Source organism: Rhipicephalus microplus, chromosome 5 (genome assembly GCF_043290135.1).
Source record: "Rhipicephalus microplus isolate Deutch F79 chromosome 5, USDA_Rmic, whole genome shotgun sequence".
Lineage (NCBI taxonomy): Eukaryota > Metazoa > Arthropoda > Arachnida > Ixodida > Ixodidae > Rhipicephalus > Rhipicephalus microplus.
Genome location: NC_134704.1, coordinates 205,840,628 through 205,865,057, shown reverse-complemented (window position 1 = coordinate 205,865,057; position 24,430 = coordinate 205,840,628).

Below are 24,430 nucleotides of genomic sequence, written 5' to 3'. Positions count from 1 at the left end.
CAGAAGTATCATACCAGCCGAACAGATACAGCTATGCAGACGCTGTTCGTCGACCCACGCCCATGCCAGCGCCGCAGTACCTCGAACCGTATCCTGTGGCAGCCTGGGCTCAGCAGGATTCTGGCAGGCGTCCCTATATGCGGAAGACCGACATATGGCGCACTGCGGATCGCCGACCACTCTGCTACAACTGTGGAGAGCCAAGGCACATTTACCGTTTTTGCCCACATCGCCGAGCTGAATACCACGGTAGTGCACCTACAGCTACGCGCCGATAGTTCGACGAAAGCCGTGCCCCCATCGACGACGACCAGGCTGGCAGGCGGGAAGGCTCTTCTACCTTCCGGACACGCTCACCATCCCCGGCTCGCTTTGGTTCACCAAGCCGCCGTAGTTTTGCTGACGCCGTCAGAGGTTGGTCTCCCAGCCCACAGCGGGGAAACTGAAAGCATCGACCTCTGGGGGGAAGGTTGCAAGCCGTCGAATTGCCGAAAATCCCCCACTGCTGCTGAAACACGTGAGAGACGACAATGAAGACTTCGCCGAGAAACCTGTGACTGCCCACCTCGCTGTGACGATTGACGGCGTTGAAGTGACGGCCTTACTCGATACAAGTGCAGACTTCTCCATAATAATAATAATAATAATTTTTATTTCCATCAGCGATGGAGGAGACTGCGGGTAAAAGTTGCCTGAAGGCACAAGCAACTTGACAGAGGCCCGCAGCCACCCCTACAGTGCAGGCAGCGATGGCAAACATTCACATAAAGAGAAAAAAAAAATCACAAGAAACACATATTCGGAATACAGATATGTCTAAAAAAACACATCAGTAAGGAAGAATGAAAAAAAGCAATATTTTACACTATTTACTATGTTAGCATGAATTGATGAAATGCTCGCGCAGTGTTCGTGCAGAAGTTATTTTCAATTCAATGTGTAATTTATGAAATGAATTTAAAAGGGTTGGCAGCGTGTATGATAGCTTCTGCATAGAATAGCTTGTCCGCGCAGTGACCACCTTCCACTGTTCTATGTAACGAGTGCCGTATGAATGGGTGTTTTTGGCAAGATGAGATAACTCGTGGAAAAACTTTAGGTTTTCTTTTATCTCTCGTTTGAACGCTATACTTAACTTGTAATTGTATAGGGTAAACACGCGGATGACATTTCCCTTCAAGAATAAATCTGAAGTATGGGAATTGTAGGGTACATTGAAAAGCGCACGTAGAAATTTTTTCTGCAGTACATGAAGTCTTTCAAGATTTGTATATGTCGTCGTACCCCATACCAAAAAACAATAATACAAGGAAGAAAAAAAGAGCGCATTGTAAACAAGAAGCTTTATTTTAAAAGGTAATATCAATCTGTGACGCGCCATCATACCAACCACACGAGATAGCTTGCCTAAAACTGATTCGATGTGTAAATCCCAAAGCATATTTTGTGTGAAGGTAACTCCCAGTATTTTCACACTACTCACTATTTCTATTGCTTCATTTGTGTAAAGAAGGGTGATGTGATCGCAGGTTATCTGCTTAGATTTTGGTCTGAAAATCACGGCTTTTGTCTTTTTAGTATTAATTTGCAAAACGTTTGCTGCTGACCATTCTTGGAGCGCCCTTAGAGCAGTGTTGGTGTTATTCTGAAGGCTACCAAGTTCAGGTGACGAAAAAAATAGGCTAGCGTCGTCAGCGTACATAACGTATTTCGCATCACTGTAGATATTTACTAGGTCATTGATGTAAACTATAAAAAGAAATGGGCCGAGAATACTACCTTGAGGAACGCCTCTGCTGATGTGTTTTAAGTCTGAACGGTAATGCTCAATCTGGACGTACTGATGGCGATGATCTAGATACGACTTCACGAGGTTTAAGCAGTGCCCGCGAATACCATAGGTTTCAAGTTTTTTAAGTAGTATGGAATGATGGATACAATCAAATGCTTTACTGAAATCAATGTAAAGGCCGAGCACAAGATTCTTGCTTTCAAATTGTGTTAAAATGAATTCTTTTTGTTGTAGCAAGGCTAACTCAGTAGAAAGGTGTTTTCTAAATCCAAATTGGGCTGTAGATATAAGATTGTGCTTATCGAAAAAATTAGACATTTGCACGTGTATAAGTTTCTCCAGCCCTTTGGATAATACTGGTAATATCGAAATAGGTCTATAATTTTTGATATCGTTTATGTCACCTTTCTTAAAAAGCACAGAAACTCTTGCGATCTGCATCCTCCTGGGAAAGATAGCGCTCGCCAAAGACAGATTAAAGATGTAGGTAAGATATGGACAAATTAAATCAAGCACATACTTGATTGGACGAACCTGCATGCCCTCAACGTCACAACTTGAGCTATTTTTAAGCGAAAGAAAAACTGACAGTACTTCAGACTCTGTAAATGGGCGAAGGAAAAAGGAAGATGGATTGCTATCAGGCATAAATTTTGTAATATCAGCAGATGCACAAGAATTAGAATTGCTCACAAAATAATCATTAAATGTATTCGCCAAATCATCGCCCCATATTTCGTGGCCACCAAGAAATAGCTTTTCTACACGTGGAGACGATTTACGGCGATTTAAGACAGTATTAAGCTTTTTCCATAACATATCGGGTTTTTTCGAGCAGCTATCAAACTCAGCTTGAAAATAGCATTTCCTGTGTGACCTTAGTTCTTTGTTTAGTTTGTTTCTAAGTGACTTGTATTCTTTCAATATGCTTGGTTCCTTACTTTTAATGAACTTGTGATAAAGCGCATTTTTACACTTAATTTTTTTTGAGTGAACGATTGGCAGACGAACTCAAGAAGGTCAGGATGGAATGGACGGGCCTTTATATCCGAAATGCTGGAGGCTGGATAATAACTCCCACGGGAAGATGTACAGCAAAACTCACTATTGAGATGGTGGCTTTTGTAGCCACATTTCTGATCCTACCAGAGTGCTGCAAACCTATGATACTGGGAATGAACTTCTAAAGAGAGTACGGTGCTGTGGTCAACATACGTGATGGTGTGATATCATTGGCCGCTGACAAGTCTGTGACCAATGATCCAGACCAAGAACCCAGGTGTTACGTGTGGTCGACGACGACGTCTGCGTGCCACCACTGTCATGTAGTCTTGTTTCCGTGTGTTGTGCCGTGCACTGTAATGAAGACGCCATAGTTGAACGCATCACTGCCCTTCTTTTTCACCAAAGCATCGCCATCGCTCGCGGTATCGTCAGCTTGGTGGATAGGCGCGCAGAGGTGCTTCTGACCAACTTCACGAATGAGCGCCGGCACATCGGTAAAGGCACGGCTGTGGCGTACCTCGAAGAGCTCGACTACTCTCATGACTGTCTTCTAATGCAAGAGGAAGCAACAGCTCAATCACCTGCACATACACCACCAGTTGATATCGTTTCGAGTCTAACACTGACTGAAAGATGCCGTCTTATGGAGCTGCTCGACCAGTTCAAGGACTGCTTCTCATCGACATCACGAGTGGGTCGAAAGCCTCTGACTAAGCATCGCATAATTACGGAAGACACAGCAAGACTGATCCGACAGAACCCATATCGCGTCGCTCAGAAAAAACGCATCCAGCAGCAAGTCATGAAGATGCTAGAGGATGATGTAATCCAACCATGAAAAAGTTCTTGGGCATCGCCAGTGGGACTCGTGAAAAAGAAAAATGGCAGCTTGCGTTTCTGCATCGAGTATCGTAAGCTGAACAATGTTACAAAAAAAGGCGTTTATCCATTACCACGGATCGATGACTTTGATTTTTGGACAGGCTACGGCATGCGCGCTACTTCTCGTCAATGGACCTTAAAAGTGGATACAGGCAAATAGAAGTAGATGAGCGCGACCGAGAAAAGACCACCTTCGTGACGCCAGACGGGCTTTATGAATTCAAAGTCCTCCATTTCGGTCTATGCTCAGCCCCAGCCACGTTTCAGAGACTAATGGATACCATTCTGTCCGGCCTGAAATGGAAAACATGCCTTCTGTACCTCGACGACGTGATCGTTTTTTCGGCCACGTTTGAAGAGCATCTAAAGCGACTACTGTCAGTCCTTCAAGCCATACGGTCGGCTGGACTCAAACTCAAACCGGAAAAATGCCACTTCGGCTTCGAAGAACTCCAGTCCCTGGCACACGTGATCAGTCGTGAAGGTGTGAAGCCAGACCCAGATAAAACAACAGCCGTCGGAAAGTTCGCAAGGCCTCTTGATAAGAAAGCGGTCAGGCATTTTCTGGGTTTCTGCGCCTACTACCGGCGATTTATAGCAGGCTTTGCACACATCGCCTCTCCACTCACCCACCTTACAAGGGAAGTCCTTGCATTTGTATGGGGTGAAGAGCAAGAAGCTTCGTTTAACGAGCTGTGACAGCGTCTACAAACTCCACCTGTTCTCGCTCACTTCGACGAGAATGCACCAACAGCCATCCATACAGACGCCAGCAATGTGGGCCTAGGTGCTGTTCTTGTCCAATGCCAAGATGATGTGGAGAGAGTGTTTGCCTACGCTAGCAGAACGTTGACACGCGCCCAGTCCAACTACTCAGCAACGGTGTAGGAGTGTCAGGCCGTCGTTTGGGCAGTTGCGAAGTTCCACCCGTACCGCGCTTTGATGATGGCCGCGCTTTCCAAGTCGTAAGCGACCATCACTCTCTTTGTTGGTTGACCAACATGAAAGACCCATCTGGACGTTTAGCACGATGGAGCTTACGGCTCCAAGAGTACGACATGGCCGTAGTTTACAAGTCCGGAAGGCAACACTTAGACGCCGACTGTTTGTCAAGGTCACCGATTGAATCACCGGCTATAGAGGATTATGATTTCCCAGGTTTTTTAGGAGTTGTTGATGCAGCTATCATTTCTCGGCAACAACAAGATGATCGGGAGCTCAACCAGCTTATAGAATTCTTTAACGGACGAGACACCAATGCACCAAGAGTGTTTTCGAAGAACTTATCGTCATTCTGTTTACGGGAGGAAATTCTGTACAAAAAGAACGTTTCATAAACAGGTAGAAGCTATCTGCTGGTAGTTCCTGAAGCTCTCAACAGCGAAATTTTACAAGCCTGCCATGACGAAGCTACTGCGGGCCACCTCGGTTTCACAAGAACACTTACACGCATCAAAGAAAAATATTACTGGCCAAGAATCGCAGCAGAGGTTAAACATTACGTCCGAACATGCATTGACTGTAAGCGGTGCAAGTTACCACCTGTCAAACCCGCTGGGCTATTACATCTTGTGCCCGTGCCAGAAACCCCGTTTTCTTAAATCGGAATGGACCTGCTGGGCCCATTCCCAACATCAGACAGCGACAACAAACGGGTTATAGTGGCGATGAACTACCTCACCCAATACGCGGAGACCAAGGCAATCGCGATTGGCACTGCAGCTGAAGCGGCCCAGTTCTACATTGAGAACATTGTTCTGAGACATGGTGCTCCAACTGTCGTCATAACAGACAAAGGTACCGCCTTTACAGCCGAGCTTTTGCGCACTGTGCTACGCTCAGTGGCACAGCGCATAGGAAGACGACAGCTTACCACCCACAAACAAATGGGCTTACAGAAAGACTTAACAAGACAATCGCTGATATGCTTTGCATGTACGTTGACGTAGAACACAAGAATTGGGACCAAATATTGCCGTACATCACATTCGCGTATAATACGGCGCGCCAGGAAACAACAAAAATGACGCCGTTCGCACTAATTCATGGCAGAGAAGTTACGACAATGCTTGATGCCATGCTGCCTTACGATTGCAATGATTCAAAGACAGACGCCGCAGACTTCACTGAGCGCGCCAAGGAAGCAAGGCCGCTTGCCCGCGTCAGAATAATGAACCAGCAGCAACTTGACGCCCTATGGTACAACCTTCGTTATCGAGTCGTCATTTATCAACCAGGAGATAGAGTCTGGGTTTGGTTTCCTGTACGATGACGAGGCCTCTCAGAGAAACTTCTACGCCGATACTTCGGACCCTACAAGGTTTTGCGCTGTCTTAGCGACGTGACGTACGAAGTCGTGCCCGACGCCTCCTCCTGTTCGAAACGTCGCCAGCATCTGCCTGAGACAGTGCACGTGGTCCGCATGAAACTTTACCACTCTCAGTGATATAAACACTCGCTGGCCACATCTCTACCTGTTGAGCGTCGGGACGACACTCACTCTGGCGGTAGGGTAATGCCGCGTGCATAACTGTATTTAGCGGCGAGATAGCGACGACAACAAAGAACGCGGATTTGCTCGAGAGGCGCAGCGCAGCAGAGTGAAGAAGACGACTATCTTAGCGGCCTTCTCTGAGAGCGTCTCTACAAGTCCCACTGTCCGTGTTTTTAAACAAACCCCCCTGTAATTTATAGCAATATATATAGGTGTTCTACATCGAGAAAAGTTCAGAAATACGCAGCTTAGCAAAAGGCGAAAGGTGCTTTATGAGGTAGGTCTGGCTACCGGCGAGCGGTGTGCGCGAGCTACTACTGCAGCCGCCCATCGTCATCGTCTTCTTCAGTAACAGCAGAGCGTTCGTCATTCAAATTCATTACAATTACTTCCCACGAAATAAGGAGCCATCCTGGTAACCTATGGACAAGTAAACACGGGAGGGTCGTAGCAGTGCTTAAGTCTCAAGACATGGACAATTTCTGGCCATGACGACATTGGTAAGAAGATGATTCCAGTGGTTCTATGTGGTAATTCACCTGTGACGTGTTTTTTTTATTATACAATACGAGCCTTGGGGACCAACTTGGTAGAAAGGCCAGGTATAGCAGAAGCGACATGCAGCCAGTCGAGCGAACCTGGATCGTAGAAAGTAGTGTTAATTGATGTGTCATGGTGGTATTTTGGTGTCTTGATCTTGTGTTGTGAATGGTCCTGCCAGTTGTCGGCATTCTTCAGCGTATATAGCGGCTTGAGACAGTGTCGTGGATTATGAGCAGTCCGGTCTGTAGGATAGAATGGTGTTCATAGTGCAAGAATGTTCGCTTTTGTAAATGAGGAAAACAGGAGAAAACTTAGTAGTGCTTTCAATGCCGGTATTATAGGCGAACGTGATAAACGGGAGCACTCGGTCCCAAATTGGAGCGGTCTCCAATGATATGCTTTCTTCGAATCCTCGAAGACAGCTTGTCACCGAAGGTGCGGTTGAAGCTCTCTGTCATTTCGTTGGTCTGGGGATGATAGGCGCTTGTAGTGCGGTAAACAATGTGGCCCTCAAGCAGCAATGCTGTGATGACGTCTGACAAGAATACGCGACCGCGATCACACAGTAACTCTTGAGGTGCTTTATGATGTAATACAATGTTGTGAAGAACGAAAATCGCAACGTCTTTTGCTGTAGATGAAGGAAGGGATGAAATTTCGGCATACAGCGTGAGGTTGTCGACGGTAATTAGAATCCGGCGGTTACCGTCTGCAGTATTGAAAAGTGGACCATAGATATCAGTGCCGACACGGTCGAACGGTCGCGAGGAGGATGGTAAATGTAGTAAGGTACCGCTGGCGTGATGAGGGGGAGTCTTTCATCTCTGGCACATCGAGCGAACCCGAACGTAATCTCGAATAAAACGGTACATGCCATGCCAGTGATATCAGAGTCGTATGCGAAAATAAGTCTTCAGGATACTTGCGTGGCAACATTGGGGGTCGTCATGAAACGTGGAAAGAATTTCGGATCGCAGATGGCGTGAAATCACGAGTATCCACTGACGTACACCGGGTGCGCAGTTGCATTGGTACAGCACGCCATCGTGAGTGATAAAGTGCTCGACTTGCCGACGCAGCGTGCGAATAGGGGGAGAAGCCGTCCGCACAGCCAGGATGCGTAGAATCGAAGCAACCCAAGGGTCCTTGCGTTGCTCAGATGGCATGTTGGGGATGGTGACTCCCGTCACCATGATGGCATCACAGGTAGACTTTCGCAGCAGGCATGGTCATGGGATAGGGGCGAACGCGAGAAGGCATCTGTGTCTGAATGTTTCCGGCCGGCGCGATAGACCAGACAATTACCATATTCTCGACGGCGTAACGCCCATCGGGCGAGGCGACCACTTGGGTCCTTAAGTGACGACAACCAGCAGAGGGCGTGGTGGTCTGTCACGACGTCAAAAGGGCGCCCGTACACGTAAGGACGAAATTACTCTATCACCCAGTTAATGACGAGGCATTCCTTTTCATTGACGGAATAGTTGGTTTCCGGTTTGCTAAGAGTTTGGCTTGGGTAGGCAGTCACGTACTCTTGAAAGCCGTCTTCCTGCTGTGAAAGAATAGCGCCAACCCGACACCCCTAGCGTCGGTGTGGATCTCTGTGTGCGCCGATGGGTCAGAGTGTTGCAGAATAGGCGGCGACATGAGGAGATGGCGCAGTTCATTGAAAAAATTGTCACAGGCGGCAGACCACTTCGAAAGGTCCCAAGAGCCGGTAAGGAGCTTGGTCAAACGAGCGATGATCGTGGAGAAATTGCGGACGAAACGCCGGAAGTATGACAAAGGCCTATGAAGCTTCGGTGCTATTTCATGGTGATCGGTTTGAGAAACGGTGACACGGCTGTAAGTTTGGGAGGGTCAGGAGAATGCCGTGCTTAGAAACTACGTGTCCAAGGATTCTAAGCTTTCGAGTGTCAAAATAACACTACTTCAGATTTAGTTGCAGTGCCGTGGCGGAAAGACAAGCGAGGACTTTATCGAGGCAGATTAAAGGGTTGGTGAAATTAGCTGTAACGACGACAATCTCGTCTAAATAACAAAGGCAAGCGTTCTATTTGAGGCCTTGAACGATAGCGTCCAGCAATCCTTCGATAGAAGCTGGCGCGTTGCAGTGGTTGTAGGGCTTGACGGTTAATTAGTACAGCCTGTCGGGCGTGATGAAAGCTGTTGTTTCACGATCGGCCTCTGCCATGGGTACCTCGCAGTATTCAAAGCGCAGATTTAAAGAAGAAAAACATTATATGCCCTGTAGGCAGTCCAAGGCATCGTCAATGCGTGGCAGTGAATAGACATCCTTGCGCATGATTTGGTTCAGACGTCGGTAGTCCACGCAGAACCTGATGGATCCTCTTTCTTCTTCACCAGCACAACTGTAGAAGCCCAGGGACTGCTTAATTGTTCGATTATGTCACGTTTCAGCATATCGTCGACCTGTTCATTGATGACAAGGCGTTCGGCAGTTGACATACGATATGGAAGCTGTCGTAATGGTGCCTTTTGACCAGTAGCTATACGGTGAACAACAAATGATGCTCGACCTAAGAAAGGCTGACTGTGTTCAAAGGAGGGGCGAAAACTCGAAAACACTGGAGGAGCTTTATCAGCTGTTCCTGCTGCCCAGGCATGAGGTGGCAATCAATAGACTTGCTGAGTTCCTCCATGGGTTCATTGGCGTCAGCTGCAGGTGTAATGGCACAAGTCGGTAGAAATGGCTTCTCTGGATACATCGGGTCTTCGAAAATACAATCTAAGGTCTCGAGGCTTCTCAGACTCTCGCCGAGTAGCAGGATGTATGCACAAGCAGAGACAATGCACGCATAAAGTACCGCCGAACCACTGGAAAAACTGATGACGGCAAACGGAAGACGATGATTCGGTGGTGAACACTAGCTATCGATGGTTGGAAGAGGAGAGCCGAGATAGTGACAGCATGGGAAAACATAGACAATAAGGTGGCGGACAAAGGCGCGATGCGTACGTCAGCTGCGCAAAATATTCTCGAGAGACTGTGGCGGTCGATATCAAGGCTCCGATTCGTCAACGTGAGATCAGCACGAGCATAGTCGACGAGAGCCTGATGAATAGAAAGGAAATTACATCCTAGTATGACGTTCTAAAATAAACGTGTAACAACAAACATGATGGCGTTCGAAACATTGAATAAAAACAAGTGCTGTGCACTGAGTCGTTGGCGTGACGAAATGGAAGGTGGCTGTACGCAGGACTAGTTTCGTAAGCGGCGTTGTAACTTTTCGCAAATCACGACACAGTTTTTCACTAAATACAGAAATGATAGCACCTGTGTCGACACGTGCACGTACAGCGACACCTTCTACAACGCATCAAATTCGTTGGGCGGACAAAGAGGAGGTCTTGGAGAGCTGGACGACGACGCAATTCATGCCTCCAGAACTGCGGCTGTCAGTTTTCCTCTCAAGTGGGGCTCGTGCACCGAAGCATCGGGCATATAGATCGGCGACGTCGCGGTAATTACCGGCGAGAGTTGAGAAGGCGTCCTGAGGATAATGAGTTGGCGATAGGGGAAGATGGTCGCTGGGAATTCTTGGCAGCTTGGTGATTTATAGAATTCCCACGGTCTGGAGGCTGAAAGTTACGGCTGCGTTGCGATGGAAGTTACGATGTCCCACAAAACCGCATGCAAAACAGATGCATGCAAACAGATATATATATATATATATATATATATATATATATATATATATATATATGTTGATTGATTGATATGTGGGGTTTTACGTCCCAAAACCACTATATGATTATGAGAGACGCCGTAGTGGAGGGCTCCGGAAATTTAGACCACCTGGGGTTCTTTAACGTGCACCCAAATCTGAGCACACGGGCCTACAACATTTCCGCCTCCATCGGAAATGCAGCCGCCGCAGCCGGGATTCGAACCCGCGCCCTGGTATATATGTATATATATATATATATATATATATATATATATATATATATATATATATATATATATATATTGTTGAGACGTTTATTGGCGGACGGTTGTCGACGATGCTTGACAGTGACAGTCAATGCGGGTACCGACTCTCTGCACGAGCTGCTCTTCTTCTTGCTAAAAGGGCAACCCACTAGAAGGCGCTGGAGAGGACGACCCACTGTTCGAAGGCTTCACCACAACTACCCGGGTACGAAGAGGGAGCCGCCTGGCGACCTAGCAGCTGGTTACTATGAGCGGTTCGTGGTAGGCTTTGAGGCGCTCCACGTTGACAATGTCGCGCCCTCGACGGCGCATGTCCGAAGATGGTTCGATGGGTTCGATCAAGTATTTTACAGGGGAAGTGCGTTCGACGACACGGTAGGGGCCTTCGTATCTGGGCAATAGTTTTGAAGATAGGCCAGTTGAAGTGGTAGGGATCGAGAGCCAGACGAGCGCTCCAGGGAGGAACATGGGCGCAGTGGTGCTGGTGTCAGCGCGAATGCCTTTTTGCCGCTCTTGATCATGCGCTGTAAAGGTCCTTGCGAGCTCTCGACACTCTTCAGCAAGCTTGGCTGTAGCAGAAATAGGCGCCCACTCTGACGGATCTGGCTTGTACGGAAGTATAGTGTCGATGGTGTGCGACGGGTGCCTTCCATATAATAAAAAGAAAGGTGAAAAGCCAGTAGTGCTCTGAGGGGCGGTGTTATATGCGTAGGTGACGAAGGGTAGAATGGAATCCCAATTTGTGTGATCGGCGGCGACGTACTTGGAGAGCATGTCGCCGAGCGTACGGTTGAAGCGTTCAGTAAGGCAATTCGTCTGCGGGTGGTAAGCAGCAGTTTTGCGGTGAACAACGTTGCACTCTTTGAGAATGGCTTCGACGACTTCAGACAGGAAGACGCGGCCTCCATCACTGAGCAGTTCCTGAGGTGGACCGTGTCGCAGCATGAATCGTTGGAGCAGGAAGGAGGCCACATCGCTCGCTGTAGCCGCGGGGAGAGCGGCAGTTTCGGCGTATCGCGTGAGGTGGTCCACAGCAACAATGGCCCAGCGGTTACCGGCCGACGTTAGTGGAAGTGGCCCATACAAATCAATGCCAACGCGCCCAAATGGCCTGGCAGGGCAAGGTAGAGGTTGCAGACCTACCGGCGACAGGTGCGTTGAAGTTTTGCGGCGCTGACATTCTATGCAGGAACGAACGAATTTCTGCACATAGCGGTACATGCCGCGCCAAAAGTACCGTTGGCGAATGCGCTGGTAAGTCTTCGATACGCCGGAGTGCGCACATTGCGGATCAGTATGAAAGAATTCGCATATGTCAGAGCGCAGACTGCGGGGTATGACTAGTAGCCACTGGCGGCCGTCACCGCTGTAATTGCGTCGGTGGAGAAGGTCGTCGCGAACGGCGAAATGGTGGGCTTGACGACGCAACGCGCGAGTGGATGGAGTGGATGGATCAGTCAGCAAGGCTATCAGTGAGGCAATCCATTGATCCTTGCGCTGTTCAGTAGCAACGGCATGAATGCTAATGGAAGAAACGGCAAGGTGAGACGCTGAGTCGTGGGCATTGTCGTCAGGCAAGAGAGAGCGCGACAGGGCGTCGGCGTCAGCATGTTGCCTTCCGTTGCGGTACAGCACGCGGATGTCGTAGTCTTGCAGGCGAAGTGCCCACCGGGCGAGACGGCCTGAGGGATCTTTCAATGAGGACAACCAGCATAGTGCGTGATGGTCGGTGACTACATCAAATGGGCGACCATATAAATAAGGTCGGAACTTGGTAAGGGCCCACACGATTGCCAGACATTCTTTCTCAGTGACGGTGTAATTAGTCTCGGCTTTTGTAAGCGTACGGCTTGCATACGCCACGACATATTCCGGGAACCCTGGTTTGCGCTGCGCAAGGACAGCGCCGAGACCGACACCACTGGCGTCCGTGTGTACCTCTGTAGGGGCAGTAGGGTCGTAGTGGCGGAGTATGGGAGGCGACGTCAGTAAACGACGAAGCGTTGTGAATGCGTCATCACACTGTGATGACCACGAATGGAGAGGCCCGTTACTACCGAGGAGTTTTGTCAGCGGCGATGCGATAGACGCGAAGTTTCGGATGAAGCGCCGAAAGTAGGAACACAGTCCTAAGAAACTGCGCAGTTCCTTGATGGATGTCGGCTTGGGGAACTCGGTCACGGCCCGAAGCTTGGCTGGATCGGGGAGAATTCCGTCCTTGGACACGACGTAGCCGAGTATTGTCAACTGCCGAGCTGCAAATCGGCACTTCTTCAGGTTCAGTTGCAGACTGGCGTCACTCAGACGCGTTAAAACATGCCGCAGGCGTTGAAGATGCGTTGAGAAGTCCGGAGCGAAAACGACGACGTCATCGAGGTAGCACAGGCACGTGTGCCATTTCAGGTCACGCAGGACGGTATCCATCATGCGATCAAAGGTGGCAGGCGCATTGCACAGCCCAAACGGCATGACGTTGAATTCGTACAAGCCGTCGGGAGTGACGAAAGCGGTCTTCGGTCGAGCGTCTTCAGCCATAGGTACTTGCCAGTACCCTGAGCGCAAATCTAAAGATGAAAAAAATTCGGCTCCTTGCAGGCTGTCAATCGCGTCATCCACACGCGGTAGTGGGTACACGTCCTTACGAGTGATCTTGTTGAGACGTCGGTAGTCCACACAGAACCGCACAGAACCGTCCTTCTTCGCGACGAGAACGACAGGAGATGCCCAGGGGCTGTTAGAGGGTCGAATAACATCGCGGCGTAGCATGTCGTCCACTTGCTCGTTGATTACACGGCGTTCTGTGGGAGATACGCGATATGGACGTTGCCGTAGTGGTGGTTGTGCGCCTGTGTCAATGCGATGCGTAACAGTCGATGTGCGGCTGAGAGAAGGTTGAGAGACATCGAAAGAAGAGCGGAATTCTTCCAACAGGGCCAGAAGCTGGGAGCGCTGGACCGGCGTAAGGTTGTCGGCAATGGAAGGACCAAATACATCAGCGGATGATGAAACAGATGTAGAAACAGCACTAAGCGTATTGGAACTTCGGCAGTGCGTGTCATCATGTTGATCCATGACTTGTGCGTCTTCGATGGGTTCCACGCTGCCGAGACATTCCCCTCGCACCAACGTAACACTGTACGGGGATGAGTTCAGAACAAAAATAGTGGTGCTGCCGCGAGTTACTTGCACGGTCGCGAAAGGAACCAGCAAACCTTTTCTGGTGAAAACACGATGAAATGGTGAGAGGAGTGCAGCGGTGTCTGAAAGACTTGCACAGTACACCGACACCGCCGCGGACGAGTTTGCAGGCACTTGAGTGTCGTCCCTGACGAGTAATTTGCTTGCAGTAGATGGACTGTCGGCCGGCGTCAAAGAAGAGAATGGTGTTAGCTCTATTTCTGCTGGTGCGCAATGAATGACGGCGTCGTTGCGGGAGAGAAAATCCCATCCTAGGATGACGTCGTGAGAGCATGAAGGAATTATGATGAATTCAACGGCATACATCACGTCCTGAATCATGAGGCGGGCTGTACACATCGCTGTAGGGTGAATGCTTTGGGCGCTGGCTGTACGGAGGGAGAGCCCGGAAAGTGGCGTGGTCACTTTGCGCAGTATTCGGCTAAGCTTTGCGTCCATCACGGATACGGCGGCTCCAGTATCTACAAGGGCAGATGCACGAACACCATCCACAAGCACGTCTATCACGTTCGAAGGTCTTTCCTGAGGGCTTCCACAGTTCGACAGCGTCGCAGCCCTTGCCTCGTGGACTGCGACGACTAGTTTTCCTGGTCACCCTCTAGTGGACGTGGCCGCATCGGCGACAGTGAGCGACGTCGCGGAGAATGTGAGCGGCGGGTAGATGGAGCGGGGCGGGACGACGGTGACGTAGGTGGCGGTTGGTCATAGAAGCGGCTCGATTGGCTGGGAAAATTGGAGGCGACTTGCGGTCGCTGCACACGATTGCAGTAGCGTGCTACGTGCCCGACGCAACCACAAGCAAAGCAGATGGGGCGATTGTCCGCAGTGCGCCATCGGTTCGTGGGTCCCATCCTTGTCGAAGAACGCGATGGGCGAGCCGGCTGCTGATATAACTGCATAGTGGGCGGCAAACGGGGCACGTGGATGACGTCGGTATATGTAGGCGGCACAGTTTCTAAGAAGGCCTGGGGTCTGGCGATGGTTTCGGTGTAACCAAGAGGGCCAGTCACAGGAATCGGTGGGGGTGGCCTGGCGACAACTTGGGCGTAACTGAGTGGTGTAGATACTGGAGGCGGCTGGTGATATTCTGGAACGACCTCCGCGATTTCCTGCTGAATGGCTCGGCGGAGGGGAGGCAGAAGTGTGCTTGACGACTGTTCAGCACGTTGCGGGGAAGCAAAGGCCAGTAAAGAGACCTGGCGGGCAACTTCTTCACGCACGAATGTCTTGATTTCAGCAAGCAAGGCGGTGTGGTCCGGAAGTGTTGACAAGGCCGAGAGATCAGCGTCACGTGAGGGTGGTCGACGGGTCATCGAGCGCTGCCGTCGCAGCTCCTCGTAACTTTGGCAAAGTGTAATGATCTCTGCCACAGTGCGAGGGTTCTTGGCCAGGAGCATGGTGAAGGCATCGTCGGCGATGCCTTTTAGAACATGGGTAATTCTGTCGGCCTCTGACATGCTGGCGTCCACTTTTTTGCACAAGTCAAGGATGTCCTCTATGTAGCTTGTGAAGGACTCACCGGTCTGCTGTGCTCGTTCACGTAACCGCTGTTCGGCTTGGAGCTTACGAACGGCAGGATGGCCGAACACGTCGACGACGGCGGTTTTAAAAGCGGACCAAGTGGGGAAATCGGATGCGTGGTTGTTGTACCACATGCCGGCCACACCCGCGAGGTAGAAAACCAGGTTGCCGAGTTTACCTGCCTCGTCCCAATGATTGGGGACGCTGACGCGTTCGTACATAGCAAGCCAGTCCTCGACGTCAGTGCCATCCGCGCCGGTGAAGACAGGAGGGTCCCGGATGCGGGGAACACCGGAACATGGTGTCGGCGCAGGAGGAAGCGTTTGCTGTGCGGCGTCTTGGTGCATGGTAGAAGGCACGGTGCGGGATCGTAGCTCCAGGGGCATCAAATGCTAACCGAAGGTGTTATAAGGGCACAGCACTCTCCACCAAATTGTTGAGACGTTTATTGGCGGACGGTTGTCGACGATGCTTGACAGTGACAGTCAATGCGGGTACCGACTCTCTGCACGAGCTGCTCTTCATCTTGCTAAAAAGGGCAACTCACTAGAAGGCGCTGGAGAGGACGACCCACTGTTCGAAGGCTTCACCACAATATATATATATATATATATATATATATATATATATATATATATATATATATATATATATATATATATATATATATATATATATATATATATATATATATATATTATGAAGTCTTGGTAGTCTTGGCTGCGACAGCGTTTATTTGAGGAAAGACCTCGCAAAACGAACGGGCAGAGCCAGAGCCAGCACACAGACGATGACGATGATGATGACCCAGAGTGGCAATGAGGGCAAAGAGAAAAGCGGATGATGGTGATTGTGATTATGCAGGGATGAGGACGATGAAAGTTACAAATGCCCACAATAATTCCCCCCCACTTAAAAGCGGACACCCTGGCCGCCGTAAGTCAAAGTGATGGGGAACGTCGCGTGAAAGGTTTCATGCGACAAACGTGGACAATCTCTGTGCTGCGGTAGCGGCGGCTGTTGGGGCGACGAGTAGTGTCACACGATAATTAACCGGCAAAGTCTGTTCTAAAACAATGTATGGCCCGATGAAGCGTGGTTGGAATTTGTCACAGATACCAGGAGTGCGAATAGGTGTCAAAAGCAGCACCTTGTCACCAGGTTGGAAAGACACAACGCGGTGGGATTCGTCATAGATGATCTTCCGCTCGTGCTGTCTCGCTTCAGTATTGATGCGAGCCTGATGGCGAGACTGGGCCAGGCGGGAAATGTATTCTTCGCTAGAAGACTGACATGAATTCCCATGGCTGCTGAAGAAGGAGACGTCGAGAAAGGTAGTCGGGGTGCGTCCGTACACGAGGTAAAACGGTGAGTAGCAAGTTGTTCGCTGAACGGCGGTGTTGTAAGCGAATGTCAGGAATGGTAAAAGAGTGTCCCAGTTTTTGTGGTCGGGTTGGACGTAAACGGCTATCATGTCTGCAAGGGTTCGGTGAAATCTTTCTGTGAGACCATTTGTCTGAGGGTGGTAGCTTGTGGCTGTCTTGTGAGTAGTTCCAGATGCACGCAGTACTTCATTTACAACTTGTGACAGGAACACTTTGCCGCGGTCACTAAGCAGTACACGAGAAACCCCATGACGCAGTATTATTGCGTGAAGAATAAAGTCTGCAACTTCCACAGCTGCGCCTGTAATAACAGAGGACGTCTCAGCGCAGCGTGTCAGGTGGTTTATGGCAGTTACTATCCATCGTTTGCCAGCAGGTGTGACGGGGAGAGGCCCGTAAAGGTCAACACCTACAACCTCGAACGGCATTGAACGGCACGGAAGTGGCTGTAGAGGTCCAGCAGGTGCCGACGTGGGGAGTTTACGACGCTGGCATGGGTAGCAGGAACCGACATACCGAGCTACACTACAAGAAAGGCAAGGCCAGTATTAACGACATCGAATGCGGTCAAGAGTTTTTTTAAAACCAAGATGACCAGCAGTAAAGTCGTCGTGGAAGGCTTCGAGCACCTGAAGTCTAAGAGAGCGTGGCAGTACAGGAACCCAGCGCTGACCGTCAGGGTGGTAGACGTGGCGGTGGAGAACCCCATTGTCCAGCTTATAGTGCAAGAGTTGACGACGGAGTCGCGCGTTTGGTGGATGAGAAACTCCCAAAAGGTGGTCCATGATGCGTCTGCAGTATGAATCGGACCGATGGCGGGAGATAAATGTTGGCTCGTCGTCCGAAAAGGGTTGCGTTATTGATGCGAGCGTATGAACTTTGGTAGATGTGGCGGTTGAGTTCTCACCAACGCTCATATGGGTAGCTGGAAGCGGGCAACGAGATAAAGCATCGGCGTCTTGATGTTTTCTGCCTGACTTGTAAGATATATCAATGTCGTACTCCTGCAAGCGTAGTATCCACCGACCCAAGCGTCCGGACAAGTTCTTCAGTGTAGAAAGCCAGCATAAGGCATGGTGGTCCGTAACGATTGTGAAGTGACGCCCGTGGAGATAGGGACGGAACTTCTGGACCGACCAAACCACAGCCAAACACTCTTGCTCAGTTATAGTGTAGTTCTTTTCAGCAGCGGTGAGTACGCGACTGGCATATGCAACCACTTTCTCTAGGGAAGACTTGTCGCGGTGTAGAATAACGGCTCCTATACCAAGGCCGCTAGCGTCGGTATGGAGGATAGTTGGTGCGGCTTCGTCAAAGTGGCAGAGCAGAGGTTCAGACGTGAGTGCCCGCTTCAACAGGTCGAATGCTTTTTGGCATTCTTGAGACCACAGAAAGGGGACGTTGGAAGAAAGTAGTTGGTGTAATGGAGCAGCAATAGAAGTGAAGTTCTGGATAAACCGGCGAAAATAGGAGGCGAGGCCAAGAAAACTGCGAAGCTCCTTCTGTTTTTCGGGGCGCGGAAAGTGAAGGACTGCAGAAATCTTGTCAGGGTTGGGCCGGATGCCATCTTTGCTAACGACGTGTCCTAAGACCTTGATAGATTTGCTAGCAAAAGAGCATTTCTTCGTGTTTATTTGAAGCCCGGCGCCGGCAAGGCACGTCAAAACTTGATCCAATCGTTCTAGGTGCTCAGGAAACGTTGACGAAAAGATAATAATGTCGTCCAGGTAGCAAAGGCAACTTTTCCATTTCAGGCCACGCAGCACGGTATCTGTCATGCGCTCAAAAGTCGCGGGTGCGTTGCAGAGCCCGAAAGGCATCACGTTGAATTCATATAGCCCGTCGGGGGTTGCGAATGCGGTTTTCTCCTTATCGTCTTCATGCATGGGGATCTGCCAGTACCCAGAACGCAAGTCGATGCTTGAAAAGAATTCCGCGCCTTGTAGGGAATCAAGGGCGTCGTCAATGCGTGGCATAGGGTACACGTTTTTGCGTGTGATCTTATTGAGCGCCCGGTAGTTCACGCAAAACCGCACAGAGCCATCCTTTTTATGGGCCAAAACAATAGGAGACGACCAAGGGCTAGATGAGGGACGGATGACTTCCCGTTTAAGCATGTCCGCAACGTTTTCTTCTATAATTTTTCTTTCAATTAGAGACACGCGGTAGGGTCGGCGGTGTACAATAGATGTCCCAACAGTTTGAATTCGATGTGCTGTAGTTTTAGTGCGGCCAAGCTTAGACGAGCAAATATCGAAAGAATTTGCAAGTTTCTGTAACAATGCGAGCAACTGCTGCCTCTGTGAATATGTCAATTCGCTGCTGATGGTGGTGGTAAAGGCGGACGAAGAAACATGCTCACCGAGGCGAGGTTTTTTGGATGCGACGGTCTGAAGTGGCGTGACGAGTACAGGCTCGAAGTCAGCAACACGGGCCACAGTAGTGCCCTGTGGCAGTAAGATCTTCTCCGGTGTAGAGTTGACAGCGGTGACAAGTACCGAGCCATTGCAAAAACGAACGACACCGGACGGAAGAACTATACCTTTGCGAACGCAAAGTGGTGACGGTGAGACCAATACATCACCGTGATAGATGTCGTTGGATGTAAATCTGACAATTTTCTCTTGTAGTGGCGGCAGTTCGATGTCTTTAGCAGCGACCAGATGAAGTGGCTTCTGATTGTCGTCGTCAAACATGTAGTCGGTGTCAGCGAAGTGAACGACGCGTTGTCCACAGCAAATCTCCACAGAAGCAGAGGATAGAAAATCCCACCCTAAAATTAGTTGGTGAGAGCAGCGGGACAGGACAGCTAACTGGACATGATGGCGGATGCCGTCGATGAAAACATGCACAGTACAAAGCGCGGAAGGGCGAATGATGTTCCCCTGGGCAGCAACTAACGTGGGACCATCGTAAGGCGTCGTTACTTTCCTTAAAAGTTCACACAAATCAGCACGTATCACAGAAAATGTCGCACCTGTGTCCACCAAAGCATCGACTCGCACTCCTTCCACTTCCACAGAAACCATGTTACACGGGCCTAATGGAGGAATTTCAGTTCTAATTCCGAATGCAGTTTTTCCTCCACAAACTGCATCACTTAGTTTTCCGAATGAATATCAGAGGCGAATGAGGCGGGCCGAAGTGGAGAAGTGGAACGGCGGAAGGGCGAAGGCGAGCGGCGTCTCTTGTTTCGGCTGTTTCGTGGTGCAGTCGATGCAGGAGGAGATGGAGACCGGTGCGGGGGAGACGAATAACGCCGACCTTGATAAGACGCCCCGTTGTACAAATCCCGTTCACGCACATCGTTCCGACGCTCATCTTGCTGGCGCTTCCGGCAGAAACGAGATGTGTGGCCGCGATAGCCACAGTAGTAGCATACAGGGCGAGACGAGCGCCACGGTGGAGAATAGAAGGCATTCGGGGCACTTGGAGATAGCGCGGTCAGGTGGGCCGAAGGGTCAGGGGGCACGGAATGGTAGTTCACAGGGGTAGCGGCAGCAACTGACGCGTAGGATGGACGTGGCAATGTCGCGTGGGCGTCGCTGGGAGGCACGTCAGCAACTTGAGGGTACGTGGCTAAAGGGTGAGAAGCAGGTGGCTGTACGGGCGCAGAGCCAGTCAGGGATGTAAGTTCCTCCCTGATGATGTCACGTAAGGACATTCCCGAAGGCTGTGTAGGTCGCGGTGTAGGAGGTGTGAAGCTCATGGACCGCAATTCTTCGCGTATAATGTCCCGGATGAGGTCACGCAGATGGCCATCTGACGTGGAGTGGTGGTCGCCGATGTCTGGTTGAAGGCGGACGGAGTCCAGCGCATCAAGGCGCTGGCATGTCGCAACGACATCAGCGATGGTAGCTGGGTTTTGCACAGCGAGGGCATTAAAGGCAACAGGCCCTATGCCTTTCAATATGTGGCGCACTTTGTCCGATTCCGGCATGGATTTATTGACACGCCGGCAGAGTGCGAGGACATCCTCGATGTATGAAGTATACGATTCACCGGGATGTTGTCGGCGAGTATCGAGTGTCCTCTTCGCGACGGCGGATCGAATGTCTGGTGTCCCAAAGACTTGCCGCAGCTGCTGCTGGAAGGTAGCCCAGTCGGGTAAGTCAACGACATGGTTAAAATACCATGTCTTCGCAACTCCGACCAGATAAAAAGGGACGTAGCGCAGTTTGGCGGCCTCGTCCCACCTATTAGCGGCACTTACGCGGTCGTAGTCATCAATCCACTCTTCTACGTCTTCTCCCCGAAGACCAGTGAAGAGCGGGGGTTCCCGCTGATGTCCGTGTATGTAAGTAGGAGGGGCAGCTTGCGGCGGTGCGTGGTTGATGACATTAGTGCCGGCAGGCTTGGTCTGGGACATGCTGCCTGATTGTGGGTGCAAGCGGCGGCCTGAACGAAGCTCCAGGAGGTATAGCGGGCAGCGAGAGGTACTGGGATCGATACCCAGCACCTCCACCACGTATGAAGTCTTGGTAGTCTTGGCTGCGACAGCGTTTATTTGAGGAAAGACCTCGCAAAACGAACGGGCAGAGCCAGCACGCAGACGATGACGATGATGATGACCCAGAGTGGCAATGAGGGCAAAGAGACAAGCGTATGATGGTGATTGTGATTATGCAGGGATGAGGACGATGTAAGTTACAAATGCCAACAATATATATATATATATATATATATATATATATATATATATATATATATATATATATATATATATATATATATTATATATATATATTGAATTAACTTGCAGACTGCACATAAGAAAAGGATCGTATTTACTAACGTTTCGGCCGTGGCACGGCCTTCGTCAGAGTAAGGGTTGTCAGAGGTGACTTCGTCAGAGTAAGAGTTCGTCAAGCCTGTTTCACATGCGAGCGAACGAGCGGCGGCGGTCGCAGCGATTACCGGCGGGAGGACGCGCGGACGCGCGTTCATTTCACATGCGCCGTTGCTCTTCCGCAACGCCCGCTGCTCTAGCGGGCAGTGTTGTCCGCGGAATCCGCCGGTTGACCGCTGTTTTCAGTGGTATCTGAAAGCCGCGCTCTCCTCCAAGTGTCCTTCCTTTGGCGCCCCGTGCTACGAGGTTCATCATCAATAGCCGCTCGACTTTCACGCGTCTGTAATTTGATTGAACTATTTGTAACACGAATCTTACAAGAAATAAGCAACGTTTGCAGTTGCTTTTTGTTTTGTCCTGGCTTTTTCAGGTATGATTCGTGTTGCGCGCTCATATAACTGACCATGGAGAAGCAAAAAAAAGAAAGAAAGAGTTTGCTTGTATGGGTTTATTATACAGCTGTTCCGGGTAGGTAAATGCTTAGGAACTGCGAGCGTGTTTTGCGCAGCACTTCCCATGTTTCTCCGATTCATTGCTTCTGATTTCAGCGATTTAACATTCGGACACTGAACGAGGTTTCTGTCCGCCCAGCATACACAACCCGCAAAATTTATACCAAAATTTTTGTACCTGTTCGCCCGAGTCAAAATAAGAGTTTTTATAAAAACTTAGTATAGAAAGCTTCGGCAGTAAGCTTCGGCAGGATTCGTATGGAAATACCACGAATGGCCAGTGGCGCTCAACAGCAGACGCAGAAGGAACTGCAATGAGTCAACTACAGCCTCCTGTAGGCCACAATTAGCGCAAATCAGCGGCTGAAACAAGAGATATCTTTAGATCTTATTTTGTAAGCCCACAGGGGGCCGTGCCTTGGCAGCGGGCGTCCGCCGGACTATGCCCTTAGAGTTTTTACAAAATGTAACGCAGGGTAGATGCAAGTTGAGCGATGACTTTTTTAGCGAAAAAGTCAAGGGAAGTCAAATATACAAATAACGAGATAGCCTACATTCAATTTTCATTCTTTCTTTTTTTAAGAGGGGGGGGGAGGGAGTGTATCAGCTCATATTTTGTGACATACCGTGTTTTCTTTTCATTGAAGTTCGAGTGTCGTTTCACCTTAGTTATATTATTGTATAGTACACCACACTCCATCCCAGTATTATTTTATATATTATGTTTTATATTTTATTTCTATGTTTCTGGGGCTACTGACGTGGCTTCAGAAATCGAGTGTTTATGCATCAACACCTGTAGATTGCCGCTAAGCAAACATAAAATATTACTGGAAAGTATTTTATCTATAATTTCATGCAGAGCGTCATATTTTTCTATACAGAAAGTTCAGTTTGAACACCCATGTGCTTGAATTGGACATTCATTAAATACAGATACTGACGCATGAAGTTCACTGTCTAGCTCTATTTTATTTTCAATCTGCACTCACCAATCGTATGAACGCAGTGAAAGAGGACGGCGCCCCTCGCTATAGGTGGAGCAAATATGGAGTAGATCCATCTTCAAATCTGCGAACATTTCTTGTGGCGTGCATTGCAGGTATGGTTTCAAAGACAAAAAAAAATAACCCGTTAGCGTCCATCGGCTTGTGAGCCGCAATGACGTTGCGCACTGCGTTCAGTTCGTCGTCGACAGTTTCCAATTCTCTTTTTCGCTGCCGCTTTGACCTTTGTTGTGGCGTCGATGAAACTTCCTCACTTTCTCTTGGGCAGCTGGCAGCCTGTGATCGATTGGAAAGTGGTGGATTGGAAGGCGGTAGATTGCAGGGAGGCGGTAGGTGGGGTGGCGGATTAGGTGGTGTTCTAACCCGTTCTGATACGCTAGGTTCTTGGAATATAAGTTCAAACGGATTTCTTGTGACGGGGCAGTTATCAACATCGGAACCATTCCGGAAAGCTTGCGATGGGAGGTCGAGTGGCTCCACAGGCAAGGATGTTGGAACCGCTGTTTCCTCGCTGGCATCCATGTTACTGATGCTCCTGAAAGCAATGTATTATTCAGTAAATAAATTACTATACATTACAAAGACGACAGCAAGCGTACGAGTACTATGTTACATTGGCTATTTGAAACTCGTGCTTAATATTGCCACCTGATATTTACGATTACGTCACGTACCGCCTAGGTTCCAATACGTCTCTGAGAAAAGTCATCTGTTCAGTGTGCAGCCAATGTGCTGTCTTCGATGGAGCTGCAGCACCGCTCTTTTGGATTTTTTTCTCTTCTTTTATTTTTTTCCTGAATGTGTCCTTGAGGTTCTTCCAACGTGCTTGAAGTTCGTCTGCTGTCACTGAATAAGAAAAATTTCACATTAGAGCAAATTTTTCAGAATAATATATGCCTGGCACATCTATTTTGAAACTATAAGTTGAAAAAATAAGTCTTTACATCAACAACGTGTACAAAAAGAAAATGTTACGAACGGTAGAGAAATAATCTCATGTGACACGTGACGCATCTCGTTCCTAAATTTTATAAAAGCAAATGGGAACATGTGTGAGCATTCAAAATGATGAATTGATAGACTTTAGTGCCACCCCATAGCTTCATGCTTGGTTCTTCAGTTATGCACACACGCACACATGGTCGTATACATGCAAAAAAACATTGTTTACTTACCAGATTCATCGACTTCTTCAAGAATCTCGGCAACTTCTTCCCAGAGGATCATCTTCTTCTGCTTATTCCGGAAATGTTTACTCTTTACGTCCCAAAGAATAGGTCGTTTAGCAACTTCAGCAATCAACAACTCATTGAAAGTAGAGTGAGACATTTGTGGGCTGGG